Source organism: Lissotriton vulgaris, chromosome 10 (assembly GCF_964263255.1).
Source record: "Lissotriton vulgaris chromosome 10, aLisVul1.2, whole genome shotgun sequence".
NCBI lineage: Eukaryota > Metazoa > Chordata > Amphibia > Caudata > Salamandridae > Lissotriton > Lissotriton vulgaris.
This window is the reverse complement of record NC_141698.1, coordinates 523,130,021-523,146,526: the sequence shown is the minus strand read 5'-3', so window position 1 is coordinate 523,146,526 and position 16,506 is coordinate 523,130,021. Positions and strand designations below refer to the sequence as shown.

At 46.9% G+C, this 16,506-nt stretch overlaps 1 protein-coding gene across 2 annotated transcripts in view; it reads left to right on the top strand.

The window, feature by feature from the left end:
* The window catches only part of USP7 (ubiquitin specific peptidase 7), a 1,528,604-nt gene that overhangs the window by 208,894 nt on the left and 1,303,204 nt on the right, over positions 1-16,506 (top strand). The gene's annotated exons all lie outside the window — the stretch shown is intronic.

The window sequence follows — 16,506 nt, the reverse complement described above, 5'->3', positions numbered from 1 at the left end:
TCATGTTTAACCCCTTTGCTGCTAGACCCCCCCCCCTCTTTGCTAAACCTTTTTTTTGCCTATTTGGGGTGGTTTGCGTGTAGACCCCTGTAACTTTTTGTCCACATAAGGTTCCACACCAAATGTGCGTTCTTCCAACATCATGGGGATTCTAAAGGTACCCATGGTTTGTGGATTCTCCTGGGGGGGACCCAGAAATTAGCCAAAATAAAGGGACATTTATTATCCAGTATTGGGGAATCTTTCATAGATCCACATGCCTGAATTATTCCCGGTTGCCGAGCCGGGGCCCCACAGTAAAAATACAAAAGCAGTGCCTAAGTAAACAATGGTAGTAGGCTAAAAAAGCTCAAAGGCCTAAAACTTAGGAGCCTATTTACATCACTATATGAAAAGAACTAATAAATAGTTCCAACCAATCAGCTACCAGCACCCTCTAGAACCTTCCCAGCAGAGGCAGTTCTCCACAGATTTTCACCGCATGCGTGGAAGGGAGTCTCCCTGAGTGCCTACTCAGTTCTTCACTATTCTTCAGGATGTCTGACAAGAAGGTTCTTTTTAAACCTTGCAGGACCTGTGAGAAGAAGGGGGTCCATGTGGATGACCAACATAAAGATTGTGTCTACTACCTACATCCTAAGCATGTTGTAAAGGATTGTAGAATTTGCCGGATCTTCCCTGCTAAGACTCTTAGGGACAGGGAGGCAAGGCTTCCTTTATGGTTGAAATTTTCCTCAGCTGAGAAGGATGACAACCTCGACATTTAGCAAAAGGGCTAGACCGCACGACAGCTCTTCTAGTGAGGGAAGAAAACATCACAAGCCTTCTCTTGATGTTTCTGACCATTCACAGAGGTCACCAAAATTTTCCTCTGGGTCAACGCTGTCTTCGCCCTATGGGGCATCTAAAAGACCTTCAACCTCAAAATCTGTGAGTAAAACCCAGGTTAAAACTCTTAATCTAGTTTCTTCTCATACGGTTTCTGTGGCTTCTGCTGCCCCTCTATCGACGGCTACTGCCTCCACTATGGCCATCTCTTCACCTGGTGTGTCCACCAAGATCTCTACCACTTCTAAGAAGCCTGTTTTGGAAGGTTTGTCGACTAAGAGTTCATCTTCTTAGTCTCCATCGACGGCAGTGTCTACGTCTAGCTCATCGAAGGTTCCATCGATGACGGTACTTCTATCTTTCAAGTCCACCTCATCAACATCTACCGGGTCGACTATGTAGTTGACGTCTGTTCCGTTGACGACTCCTTCAGTGACCCCATCGAGTATGAGCCCATCGACTACTATTCTGTCTACGAAGAGCCCGTCGGTGAAGAGCATGTCAGCGAAGAGGTCGGCGGCAGCAGTCCCGTCGACAACGAAGAGCCCGTAGACTAAGTTTATCGACTATTCCACCAGTTTCACAAACACCTAATATAGTATACTCATTTTCAACCAAAGACTTGCCTTAGACAGGATTACAGCAAGACATCTCCTCTTTAGCCATCTCATATCTTAGAAACTTACATCGAAGATGAGGACTTTGATGAGATTACCAGGAACACTCTTACCTGGAAGACCTCTCTACAACAAATCATAGACCTCCCAGAAGGGATTTGGATCATAGAGAGGATTCCTCTTCCTCCTACACTCATACAAGATCTCCAAACTATGCTGGCAGATTACTGTCAACTGTTTCCCCCACAACAGGCTGTCCCTGACATTCCACCTCTACCAACTGAAGTGCCAGACTCGCTACCTCAGACGGAGGTTCCTGCTTCGCCGCTTCACCCTTCTGGTTCATTACCACAAACGCACCATGATACTACTTCCTCGGAGGAGGAAGTCGAAGAGGGTGAATTGCCTGACAAAGCTACTAGTGTGTATCCTTGGGATGATTATATCATACCAATGCCTTCTCCACTCATTTCTCAGCCTTCGGATTTTCCCCTTGAGGACATTGGGGGCTTTCACAACCTGATGCAACATGCTGCAACCAGATTTCAATTGCCAGTCACAGTAGAACACACAGATTGTTTCTTACATTATTTTAAAGAAGAGTATAGGAAGGTCCCACAAGCGATTCCCATCATTGATTATATCTGAAATGAAGGGATAAAGATTATGAAGAATCCTGCCTCTATCCTGGCTGTGCTGCCTTGCATTGAGAAAGTACCGTGCTCCTCCCGGTACTCCATCTTGTCCGATTGGTCATCCCCGACCAGATTCAGTAATATCGCAAGCGTCCCAGCAAAGATCCAAAAATCAGGCTACGCCAATATAAACGCTGCCGGATAAGGAAGGACGGAGGTTGGACCTTATAGGTAAAAAGTTTTCCACTATGGCAGCAGCCTCCATTAAAGCAGCGAATCCTTTGGCAATACTCTGCCGTTATGACTGCCAGATGTGGTCAGATCTGGCGGAATTTATGGACCTCATCCCTGAGGATCGTAAACAAGTCGCAAGGAAGATACTTTCTGAGTGAGAACGAGCCGCACCTGAGATCATAGATTGTGCTCTGGACATTGCTAACACCAACTTTAGACAACTTGCTGGTGCTGCAGTACTTAGACGCCAAGGATGGATTAAAACAACATCTTTTAGGCCAGTAGTACAAACACATTTTTTAGACATGGCCTAGGATGGTGATTCCTTATTGGGAAAGCACATTGATGAGGCCCTCCTTGCTATAAAGACTGATACCTAAAAGTCTAACTCTTTGGCCGCTCTTCAATACAGGCATGGATCTTTCCGAGGTGCAAGAGGTCGTAGTTTTGCATCAAGAGGAGGGTATCCAAATCATCAAAATAGGCAATATCAGACACAGTATAGACAACCTTACGGCCAATCCTCTTACTGTCAATCCTGCTCAACCGGTTTGTCCCGTCGGGGTGGATGAAAGCCATTGAACAATCAGGGTCGCGATACAAACAGAAAGGAATGAGTTGCGCACGACGCCAGTCATCCATCCCTCCCTCCCCGTGGGCGCAAATATTTCAGCTTTTGCTCACAAGTGGCAACAGATCACTTCGGATCGATGGGTTCTCGACCTAGTCAACAACGGCCACACCCTGGAATTCATCAAACGCCACCTACTACCCCGCCCAGGGGTCCTCCTCTCCCTAGTCTTCACTTACTGTTCAAAGAAGCCTTAAAAATGTTCTGCAAGAATGCAATAGAGAAGGTTCCATCATCTCAAAAGGGAACCGGGTTCTATTCCTGTTTCTTCCTCATCAAGAAGAAATCAGAGTAGCGCCCGATTCTGGAGATCCGCAAACTCAACAAATTTCGGAAGAAGCAGAGTTTCCGGATGGTTATGCTTGCCGAAGTTTTGAGCGGTCTAAACAAAGGCCATTTTATGGCTTCTCTAAATCTGGAGGATGCTTACTTTCACATCCCTATACACCCCAAACATCCCAAATACCTTCGATTCACAGTGGCTGCCGTCCACTATCAGTTCAAGGTGCTTCTGTTCGGACGGATAACGGCACCAAGAATCTTCACTGAATGTCCCGCACCAGTGGCAGCGACTTTGAGATCTCAAGGAATAAAAGTGTTTCCTTATCTCGACGATTGGTTGCTCGAGGGTCTTTCGGAGCATGCAACCGAAGACGCGATCTCAACATGTCAGCATCTCTTTAACGCTAGGCCTCACTCAACGAAAACAAGTCAGTTACGTCCTCTCCAAGTGATTCCTTTTCTGGTAGCAATGCTGGACACTATACAGTGCAAAGCATTCTTGGCAAAAGACCGCCAGCTGCGTCTGCAAAAATTGGCAATATCAATCTCAAAAGAAAGTCAGATTCTGTCCGGATATTCGCTTCTCTTTTGGGGATGTGCTCATCTGCAATAAACCTTGTACTGTTGGCACGACTCAGAATGAGACCTCTGCAGGAGGAATTGCACCTGCAATGGCAGCAAGCCGTAGGGTCGTTCGACTCACATCGGGATCACATCGCGCATGATAGACTTTCTGCATTGGTGGTCTCAGACAGCGAACTTTACTCCGGGTCTTACTTTCCTACCAACTCCTCCAGAATTCGTTTTAACAGCTGACTATTCCATGGAGGGATGGGGATGCCATCTCCAAGACTTACAGATTCAAGGAAGATGGTCCCTAGAATACAGTCAACAGCATATTAAAAGATTGGAGCTTTGCACCATCTTTCTCTCTGCAGGCATTTCTCCAGAGGATTGTGGGCTCCTCAGTGCTGGTCTGTACCGACAATATGACCAGCATGTATTACATCAACAAACTGGGAGGAACAAGGTCACTGTCTCTTTTGCAGGAGGCTCAGGAACTGTGGGAGTGGGTTACAGCCCACAAGATAACCTTGAGAGCAGAACATGTCAAAGGTCTTTAAAACACTTTGGCGACACCCTGAGCAGGTCTCTCTCGGGCTGTCACAAATGGTAATTGGAGCAGAAGAGTGAACTGAATCTTCCAAGTTTGGGGCAAACCAGCACTGGATTAGTTTGTGACAACCGAGAACAAGAAATGACAATATTACGCCAGCAGGTTCCCTCAACCGGGATCAAGAGGGAATGCCCTGTCCATGCAATGGTCAGGGATTTGTGCGTACACTTTTCCCCCAATACCTTTGATTCCAAAAGTGCTCCACAGAATGAAGATGGAGGGCTTTCGTCTCATCCTGATTGCACCCCGTTGGCTAAGGCAATATTGGTTATAGGAACTGCTTCTACTATCTCCAGACAATCCTATCAGTCTGGTACCAATACTCACGATGTTGTAAAGGGAGAGAGGTCCAATTCTTCATCCAGATCCACAGTCGCTGCGCTTGCACGCATGGCTCCTGATTTCTTAGATTTCAAACGTCTGAACATCTCTCAGGACTGTTGTGACATTCTGGCTAAATCTCGTGCCCAAAGTACAGTCAAAACATATAGCTTTAAGTGGAATTGATTTTGTCATTGGTTCGAGGTGAATGATGTCCATCCTATCGAAGCTCCTGTGGAACAAATTCTTCCTCACTTGTTATCCCTTGCCAAAGCTGGGCTTGTTTTTCCATCAATTAAGGTTCATCTTGCTGCGCTCTATAGATTCAGGAAGAGTTTCAATAAACCTTCGCTCTGTTCCTCTTCGCTTGACCAAAACATTTATTAAAGGACTTTCGAGTTTTCCCTCCGATAGGTGCACCTCCTCCAGAGTGGGAGTTATACAGTGTTAGCTCAGTTGATGGGAAGACCATTTGAACCTACCCACAAGGCTGACCTCAAGTTTCTCACATGGAAGGTTGCTATTTTGCTAGCTCTTACATCGGCTTGAAGGGTTAGTGAAATCCAAGCTTTCACTATCTCAGAACCCTTTTTACATTTCTCTAAGGATTACGTAACTCTCCGGACAAATCCCAAATTTATCCCTAAAGTACGGTCTCAATTTCACTTAAATGATCCTGTGAAGCTTAAATTTTCTTTCCAGATCCATCCATGCCAGCGGAGAGAGCATTACACTCACTTGACGTTAAACGTTTAAAGTTATATTTACAGAAGACTAAGGACATCAGGCCATCCAATAAATTGTTTGTGGCCTATGGTCAAGCCACACTTTGGACTGCAGTAACAAGGCAACAATAACCAGATGGATGGCTTTCCACAATTAATTTGTCATGACAAAGCCAACAAACTTTTACAAAGAAAGGTCAAAGCACTTTCTACCAGAACTATGGCAGCACACTGAACAAAAGTAATCTGTGACGCTAGAGAACACTTTTTAAACGCAACAAAAGCATTAAAAGTTGCTAAATTGAAGAGATGGATGGCCAACTTCTCATACCAAATTTAAGCCTACTTTATCGACACCACCCATGTGCTTATTGTAGTCTAAAATGCACACAGGGTTGCACAGTTCAACAACCGGACCCCAAACAGTCACAGGTGAAGTACTTTCATCATGGATGGTAGTCCGCATGTACACATCCCTCCTGTCCACAAATTTCACAGCTAGCAGTTCCTCACTACCCAAGGAACTGCACTGTCCCATCTGAAGCTTTTTGAAAACTAGCTCTTTTCAGTAACCTTCACGGTTAAAGCAGATTGTGCCACAAAACAAGGGTCCACTTTGTACAATTCCTTAAATAATTGCACAGCAGTGTAGAAGTTATCAAGGTACAAATGGTGACCTTTGTTAACATGTTCTCTAGCAAGTTCTCACACAATTTTCTCTGAAACTCCAAAAGTGGACGGAATACCAGGGAGGGCGGGGGGCTCAATAGTGAAATTCATACCGGTGTACACCTGGATATTATGGACATATCCTGTCCTACTCTCAGACATGTACATATTAATTCAATAACTTGCCCTCTTGCTAGTAATGTACTGCCTAAAAACCAAAGAGCCCTTGAACAGAACAAAAAACGCCTCAATAGCGATTACTTTCCCTGGGGTATAGATCTCTGAAAATTGATCTACAAAGTGATCAAGAACAGGCCAAATCTTAAAAGGATGGTTAGTCTGGGTGATCTCGTGGCAGTGCCAAAGCATTATCAACGAAATGCAGCATTGAAGCAAAAGCAAATACCACTTGCAGGAAATATGTTGGTTGCCATCAAGGGACTGGTAGACCAATTTGAAGCGAAGGACGCCTTCCTTATCAAGCCCATCAAAAACAGTCAAAACCTAAACGTCTTAATCTCATCCAGATGTGTGGGAATCCACTGAGTAACTCTAGAGTGGGCCTAAGTCTGGCACTGTTCTCCCTCAAAAACTGTACAGCATACAAACTAGTCTGCTCAGTCTCAGCGAAAAATACATCATCCAAAAACAGAAAAAACTGTATAGGCAAAAATGTTTCACAATCCACTTTGAACGCTGCATCACCACTTGAGGCAGGCAACACTGGCTGCACCATGTTTGGCTCAACCAAGAGTCCAGCCCTTCCAGTAGGAAGCCTTGCAGCCCCAGGCTGCAATCCCGATGTCTCTTGCTGCACCATCGACACATCAGTGTCGTTCTCTAAAACAGGCACTTCATCCACACTGAGAGTAGCTTCATCCACACTTAGAGTAGCTTCATCAGATAATTCCTTGTGGACCGAAAACTCACTGGCAGAATCTCGCACTCACTCCCCCAGACACCCTGCCAGTCTAATCATCCTGCTCAGAGGAAGATTCAAAAAACATACCAACCACCTGCTGAGCAATAATTCTACAGTTCGCCATAATCCTTACTAATAAAGTTAACTTGTCAAACAAGTCCACAACAAACACTATCATAATGACCTATATACGCCAAAACTATACCACTCACTTACCAGAAGCAGCTAGACTCCCCACCACCTACTCTGCACAGACAGAGTAAGGGTCAACACTATCCAGCTGAATGGAAAATTACGCAAGACCACACAAAACACATTGGAAAGAATTTCATGCTCAAAACACTAAATAGGCTACCATAATGACCATTTACAAAAAAAAATCATTCATGCATGACAACATTACTCATTTGGGGTAAACAAAACAAAAATGTGTTTCTTACCAAATAAATGAAACTGCTAAACTGCAGAATAACCACTGCTGAAACCACAAACAAGAATCAAAAGCTTTGCACCAGAATTAAAAGAAGAAATAAAACATTACAATCACATATGAAAATATTGCACCAGTCCACACACAATCCACCAGCCAGTCTAAGGGGTAGGTGGGCCATACGGCTGATCTGCCTCCAAGGGGGGCAGCAATAGCCCAAATATTCACCCCAGTTAAAAGGGAGTAATCCTTGCCCAAGAGGCCACTCCCCAACACCAACATTTAAAGAAAAAAAACCTGGTGTCTAGTGGCTTCTGCCCCTCTTGGGGACAGATGGGGCTACAATTATATGGATCTGCCCCCAAAGAGGGCAGAAATGACCACAATAATCCCCCCATAAAAGGGAGCACCTAGTGGGGTCAGAATGTTTTAAAAATATGGTCCGATCTGCCCTCCAAGGGGCAGACACAGCCCAAAAAAATTCCCCTCAAAAGGGGAGCGACCCGTGCCTTAGTAGCCGCTCCCTGCAAACAGTTCATCACTTTTATATTAAAAAAAAAAAAATCCCTGGTGTCTAGTCGGTATTCTTGCTGTACGAATGTGCAGCAGGAATGCTCCAGAGGCATCGGATGTCTTTTGTTAAAATATCCCCTCCCTGAGGAGAAACTCGCCTCCTCTTTCTGACGCTTTGGAAGCATTTTGCTTCCAGCAAGTGTAGCATCATGTAATGATAGTGCGCCTTGCGCGCTGATGTCATTAGATGAAGTGGGGGGTGGAGGGGTAGGGCTTCCCTTCCCTGGTGGGGGCAACATGAAGTGCAGCCCACAGGGGGAGCCTGTGCTTCCCCGTGGGTGGTTGCTAGGATGGCAAGAACCGTTTGATGCACATGCCCACCATGACGTCTGACATGCTCCTGGCCGTCAGACTCGCTGAAAGGGTTACTGAAACTGTTATTTTGACTCCAGACTGCAGTTCTTTGGTTAAATGTTTGAGTAAAGAAAGAAGACTTATTTTATTTATCAAGTGACAAGACTTAAATGGTTTCCTTTTGGACTTTGTTACCAATCGATCTCCATCACATGAGTGTTTATACAGCTAGGTTTAAGCAATACTTTTGTTATTACTTCAAAAAATTAAAGACGAATGCTGTGCTAGGAATTTAAGCAACAAAGTGCGCTATTATACCTGAAAAATAAACATTATATATATCGGTTGTTGGTTGTTTATGGCTTTGTTACTGCACAGGTTTATTAGTAAAATGAAGTGCAAAGCCCTCAGTTCATCAGTGGTGTGGGATGTTTGGGAGTGCTTGAATGTGCTAAAAAAGAAAGTTACTTTTTTTGTGTAAGCTATAGACCGCTTTTGGTATAGCAAGCAACAGTGTTATGAATGTTGTGATAGTGCAATTAGAAGTAGATCTTCATATTTTGGCGTAATCATACATCTTTGATATCAAGGCCTTAGTGTTGTCGCTGTGCTATTTGTTCCAACCCATAAAAACATGTAGTAATGAAATTCATCGTATGCTGGTTAGGTACTTGTAGATTTCTGATAAGTGATTTAAAACTGGTTTAGTTGTATCTAAAACAGAGGCTATGATTGTACTATATCCATAAGAGATGTACCATTCTGTCATTCTGTCAGCTGCTAAGCACAAAATTCATTTTACAAATGTGGTTTGCTTACTGCATTGCTTAGTTATAAACTACATGGAGTTCTTTCGGGTGATCATTCTTCACCAAGAATTTTGCAAAATGTTGACAATTTATCATTGGTCGCAAAGGTTTCAGAAATGATCCCTTCCAGAGAGAAAATAAACTTTTTGACAGATGAACCAATATTCAAAAAATACACACAACACCAGTTTCTAATTCAATATATTCATAGTCATATCTAAAATAAAATTACACTTTGTTTACAAATGGTCAGTTGCCCATAACTCACAAAATACATACATTGAATCAGTGTTGGATCACTTCATTTTCACCATGTATGTTTGTGTGATTCAATGTGTGTATTTGTTTTATGGGTAGCTGATCATTTACAAAAACAAAGTGAGAAAATGTTAGATATGACAATATATTGAATGAAACAACTTTTTTATCTTGTGGGTGGTTTTCTTCTCTTTTGGAATATTGGTTTGATTCACCTCCCAAAGTTGATATTTTCTTTGGAAGGCATCATTTATGGGATGTTTGCTACTAATGTTGAATGGTCAGCATTTTGCCCAATTCTCAGTGAAATATTGTCACTTTACAAAACTAGTTTATTACTGCATTGGTTGAGCAAAAATTCATTTTATAGTGACCATAAATTAATGCCTAGTTTGATCGACTTATTTTGACCTTAGTCTGTACCATTGCGGATATCTTCATTTCACTTGCAAATCTAATTGCAATGTCTAAGTGTATCTGACTGACAACATAGACTGTAATTGCACCTAGAGTAGCAAGACACAAACTTAACACAGGTGTGTACCTTCAGTAAGGCCCTATTGTATGGTCAAATATGTAATCTTTACATTTCCTTTATCAATATTGACTTGTGTAGTACAATACAGACACTTTCACTGATGTACACTGATTTGATACAGTACCATTTTAGGCCTTGCTGATGACTTTATACTCTGCAGACCAGTTCAAATTTAGAGTACAAAATCCAGCAAGATACATTCCCTGGTACAGAACACTGCATGTAGAACTCACAATCTAGACACCTGTATAGATTACCGTAGCAGTTGGACAAATCAAATAACTGGTGGATCTGCCAAGTGAGCAAGCTTGCATCATGCCAAACATCCATGAGAATATAATGTATACAGCCCTAGTTAGTGTGTCAAGCACTCATTGGCCTATAGCTGCGTTATGACAAACGTGCATCTTCCATTAATGGGTTGTCTATCAACGTGCAAAGTAATTGTTTTGCAGGAAAGTTGTGAAGGATAGTACATCTGCACATCCTTTTCAACCTTTCCTTAACTTTAAATGTGTTGTCAACACCACTGACACAACAAACCAATCTTGACACCAGCATTCACCTTTTAATTTCTCTCAAAACAGGAAATACATGGAGTCTTAAACTGACTGTTTCAGCAGCTCATTAAAGATATACGTATCCCACTGAATTCTTCACTCTGTTTTGGACTTCTGAAAGAGGAATTGAAAGAGTGGATCCATTTTATATACATCTGACAACAATGTATTTGCTATGATAACCTCCATTAAAATAGTTATTTTGGGTAGATGTTATAGGGCCCTTTTAAGGCAATGGTGAAGACCTAATTTATCTTCCTCCGAATAAGAGCAGAATTTTAACCAGTATCGCAGATCTAGCCTTTGGATATATTTAGCTGTTCTCCCCAAGACTATTTTCTCCAGTAAGAGCAGAACCTCCAACTCTTAGTTGCAAGTCCATTCAAAAAAGGGAAAATGAACAAAATCGGTTGGAGAGATTGACCTGGTTGGGCTGGTGGTTAGGGGGGTGTGGGGTAGTTGGGGAACAGGGTGTTCGAGGCATGTGGGCTGCTGAATTCATATCTGTGCATAGTCCGCCACCTAGTGTTGGGTCCGGATGATTGCACATTGTTGTCCTGGAAGAGTCTTCGAAGTATCACGAGATAGGTGGCTCCTCCCCTGGACTACAGTGCGCATGGGCATCGCCTCCATCCCCAGATTGTTTTTTCCGCCATAGGGTTCGGATGTGTTTTCGGTTCCCTCCTTCGGAACCGATAGTTGTTCGATTTTACTTGAGACCAAAAGGTCTTTAGGCTGGGCGTCGGTATAGTTGCGTTCGGGTTTTCTTACTGACTCTCAGCTCCAATCTCCTACTGCCCTTCCACGTGCTTCAACGCGGACGGGCCTACACTACCACATTTGCTATGGAGCGGACTCCATTCAAGAGGTGTCCGCTGTGTAACTCGAAATATTCGCACCTCGACGTGCACCCTGTGTGCAACACATGCTTGTCACCGGATCACCGTGAAGACACCTGCATGGCGTGTTCAAAGTTTAGGAGTAAGAAAACTTTGAAGATTCGCCGGGCTAATCGACTCCAGGCGCAGTTGTCGGCTTCGGCGCCCTCACCTGATGACATATTTCAGGAATCGGTCGAGGAAGAGGACGACGTAAGGGAGGCGGACTCTGGCCCCGCGTCCGAGGACGAGACCTACGACGCGGAGGAGGAGGCCTGCGACGAAGTCTCCGGTGAGGTAGGGGACGACGAACTGATTTGTGCCACGATGGGAGATAGCTCGGAGGAAGAGCATCCCCAACCAGACTCCGGGGTTGCCCCCCGTCTTACGGCCCAGGTCGAGGGATCGCCTTCGGGCCTTACCCAAGATCTTGCTATGAGTCCTACGTCCCCGCCTCCGGGCCCGGCCACGGACATTTCTACCAAGAAAACGAAAGTGAAGCCAACTGGTCCCGCACCCTCTGATGCGAAACCGAAACCGAAAGTGGCGTTGGTGAAGAAGGTTCTGGAGGCGTCAACTTCCACGAAACCCAAAATGGCCGACTCGAAGAGCCACGCCAAAATGGCCGACCGCAAGAGCCGCGCCAAAATGGCCGACCCACAGCCCTCTGGGTCGGCGTCGAAGGTGAAGGCATCCGACGCGGCTGCGTCGGCACCGAAAGGGGTCGCGGACCCGCAGAGGGCTTCGAAGAAGCGTCACGCCGACGGTGCGCCAGACCATGGGGCGTCGGCGCCGAAGAAAAGGCCTCCCGGCGACCGGGCTCTCGGAGACGAAGAGTCGCTCGAGCCGGTTCAACCCTCGGCATCCCTTGCAAGGAAGGTGGGAGAATCCTTAAAGCGGATCCAACAGTCCACTGTGGTTCCCAGCCAGGACACTGTAGTGCCTAGGCCCGCGCCGAAATCTACCAAAGAGTATACGCCCATTCGTTTTACCCTTCCTCCCAAGTCGGCGCCGAAGGCTTTCGCGCCTAAGCAGAGCGGACGCTCTCAAGAAGCGTTGACGCCGAAGGCTGCATTGGTGGTATCGAAGCTTCGGCTCCAGCCGCTGGCGGTGGAGGAACGTCGTGAGGTGATCATCGACGCCAACACCGGGAAGTTGTCGCTCCTCAAGAGGAAAATTACATCGGAGCCGGCCTTGGAACCTTTTAGGATTCCACTCAAGAACAAGAGAGACTCTTCGGCGCTGATGGAACCTCTGTCTCCACAGGCCCAGGAACACTCGCCGGCACACTCCCCCGTACCTGAGGTGGACGAGGAAGAGGACGAGTACACATATCCTGCGTACTCGGATCCGGAAGAGGAGCATGTGCCCTGGACAGCAGGAGGCGACACAGACGACCCGCAGTCGGGCCAGGACACTCAACTTTTCGCCGCGAAGACGTCCCCAACGGAGGACTCGGTGGCTTTCAATGCATTGATAGAGAGCTGCAGCGAACCATGACGTCGAACTGCACTCCGACACCGTGGATGCCGATTTCTTGGTCGACACCTTCTCGGTAGCCGAAAAACAAGTCAAGACACTACCAATGCTTAAAGGGGTGCTGAAGCATGCACAGGAGGTGTTCAAGGAACCCACCCGGGCGCGGGTGGTCAACCCTCGCATCGACAGGAAGTATAAGGCGGCGCCCACGGATCCCATGTACATTAAGGGACATTTGCCATTGGACTCCCTGGTGGTGTCCAACGCTCGAAAAAGGGCAAATTCGCAGACTACTGGTGATGCTCCTCCCCCAGATAAGGAATCCAAAATCTTTGAAGCATCAGGCAAACGCATTGCTGCGCAGGCAGCAAACATATGGAGGATCTCTAACACTCAAGCCCTGCTTGCACGTTATGATAGGGCCCATTATGACACATTAGAGGCCATCCTGCAACACTTGCCTGACCAATACAAGGAGGCGGGGGAGATGCTCATTCAGGAGGGTAAACTGATAACAAATGCATCCATCAAATGTGCCCTTGACGTGGCAGACACTGCCTCCAGGGCTATCAATACTAGCGTTTTACTCAGACGCCATGCCTGGCTTCGAATTTCTGGGTTCAAACCCGACGTACAAACCACTATATTGGGTCAAACAGTGAATCCTGACCATCTGTTCGGCCCTGAGGTGGATGCCTCCCTAGAAAAGATGAAGAAAGATACCAAAACTGCCAAGTCTATGGGGGCTTTGCAGAGTCAGCAGTTTCGGGGGAGTTCTTTTCGCCGCTCCAATTCAAGAGGCACCTCAAGGGGCCAGGCATCCCAGTCCACGCAATACTATAAGGGTAATACCCAGTCCTCGTATAACAACAACAAGGGCAGGGGTGGCTACAGAGGCAATAATGTCAAAGGCAGGGGACGTGGAAACAATGCCTCCAGGTCCACCGCCTCCAACAAGCAGTGACGTCTTGTCACTCCCCCCCGATCACACAACACCTGTCGGGGGGAGACTCCAGCAGTTCCTGCCAGCGTGGAGGTCCATCACCACGGACAGGTGGGTGAGGTCTATTATCCAGTGCGGGTACTGTCTAGAACTTACGTCCATTCCACCGGACATACCGCCAAGAGGCCGTGCTATGTCCGACGAGCATTTGACCTTGTTGCAGCAAGAAGTACTGGTCATGCTGCAAAAAGGGGCAATAGAGCTCGTTCCATTGCAAGAACGGGGAACAGGAGTTTACTCCCTGTACTTTCTAATCCCCAAAAAGGACGGATCACTCAGACCGATCCTGGACCTCAGGCCCCTGAACTGGTACATCAACTCGGAGCACTTCCATATGCTCACATTGCAGCAGGTACTTCCCCTGCTTCAGCAGGGGGACTTCCTAGCAACGCTGGATCTAAAGGATGCCTATTTCCATATTCCCCTGCATCCTTCCCACAGAAAGTACCTCAGATTCAAGATCTTAGACCAGCATTACCAGTTCAGAGTCCTGCCGTTCGGGGTCACCACGGCACCGAGAGTATTTACAAAGTGCCTAGCGACTGTGGCGGCGCATCTCCGTCGCCAGCACATCCATGTCTTTCCATACCTAGACGACTGGCTTATTCAGGCAAAGACGGAGCAGCAGTGCGTGGACCACGTGTCACGCACCATTCATCTCCTGCACGATCTGGGATTCTCTCTGAACTACCCCAAGTCCCATCTCCAGCCCGCCCACGTGCGACAGTATCTGGGCGCGACAATCGACACTCTGGCAGCCACTGCGCAGCCGACTTCAGTGAGAATCGCCAGTATCCAAGCGCTGATCCAACGGTTCAGACCCCAGCACTCGCTTCCAGCGAAGGTGTTCATGCAGTTGATAGGCATGATGGCCTCCTGCATCTCCATTGTCCCGCACGCGAGACTACATATGCGTCCGCTTCAGGAGTGCCTAGCACGTCAGTGGACTCAGGCTCATGGGCAACTGACAGACCTAGTGTTGGTGAGCGGTCGGGCATACAACTCTCTGCATTGGTGGAATCCACAAAACCTTTGCAAGGGCTGACCATTCCAAGAGCCTGTCCCACAGATCATCCTGACAACGGACGCCTCTCTCCAGGGATGGGGAGCGCATGTACTCCACTACACGGTGCAGGGACTATGGACACTTCAGCAAAGGAAGATGCACATCAATGTGTTGGAACTGATGGCAATCTTCATGGCCTTAAAGGCGTTCAAAGTACATCTGTGCAACAAGGTCGTGTTGATCCGGACGGACAACATGACGGCGATGTACTACATCCAGAAGCAGGGAGGTACACACTCTCCACAGCTGTCTCATCTGGCTCAGAGCATGTGGAAGTGGGCCATTCAGAGGAACATCTTCCTCCTGGCAGAGCACCTCCCGGGCAAGGACAATCAAATGGCGGATCTGCTCAGCAGACACAGCCATCAGATGCACGAGTGGGAGATACATCCATCGGTACTCCAACCGTACTTCCAAAAGTGGGGTCTTCCAGAGATAGACCTGTTCGCCACAAAGGAGAACGCAAAATGCCAAAGCTTCGCCGCCAGGTTCCCACACCCCCAATCACAGGGCAATGCGATGTGGATGAACTGGTCAGGCAGATTTGCGTACGCTTTTCCCCCAGCACCTCTGATACCGCTGGTGGCACGCAAGCTCCGGCAACACTCGATGACGCTCATCCTGGTTGCTCCAACGTGGGCTCGCCAACCATGGTACACCACGTTTCTGGAACTCTCCGTGGTACCGCATCAAAGGCTTCATCTCACTCCCAGCCTTCTGACGCAGAGCCATGGCGACATTCAGCACCCAGATCCGCAACAGCTCAACCTGGCGATCTGGCTCCTGAAGTCCTAGAGTTTGGCTACCTCAATCTTCCTCCCGATTGCATGGACATCATTCGGGAGGCAAGAAAGCCCACTACTAGAGCTTGTTATGCGGCTAAATGGAAGAGGTTTGTCGTCTACTGCGTGGAGCACAGCATTGACCCGCTAGACGCTTCCATTCAAAACATCATATGTTACCTCTTTCACCTGTATCGTTGTAACCTAGCTTACTCTTCCATCCGCATTCACCTGTCGGCTATGGCAGCATACCTCCAGAATAGGCAGCACCTGTCACTCTTTAAGGTCCCTGCTATCAAGGCTTTTCTGGAAGGACTCAAAGAGTCATTCCACCAAGGACTCCACCAGCTCCGGAATGGAACCTCAACGTGGTTCTTACAAGGCTGATGGGTCCTCCCTTTGAGCCACTACACTCTTGCGAGCTGCAGTTTTTAACCTGGAAGGTTGCGTTCCTAGTAGCAATCACATCGCTACGGAGGGTTAGCGAACTGCAGGCGCTCACCATCCAGGAACCTTTCTTCCAGGTACATGCTAACAGGGTGGTGCTCCGCACTAACCCTAAGTTCTTACCAAAAGTGGTCTCACATTTTCACATAAACCAAACCATCGAATTGCCGGTGTTTTTCCAAAACCCAGAGACGCTGGCGGAGCGGATGCTCCACACCCTTGATGTCAAAAGGGCTTTGATGTATTATGTGGACAGGACGAAAGATTTCCGCAAAACCCAACAACTTTTTGTTGCTTTTGCCACACAACACAAGGGAAATGCAATCTCCAAAGCAGGAATAGCTAGAT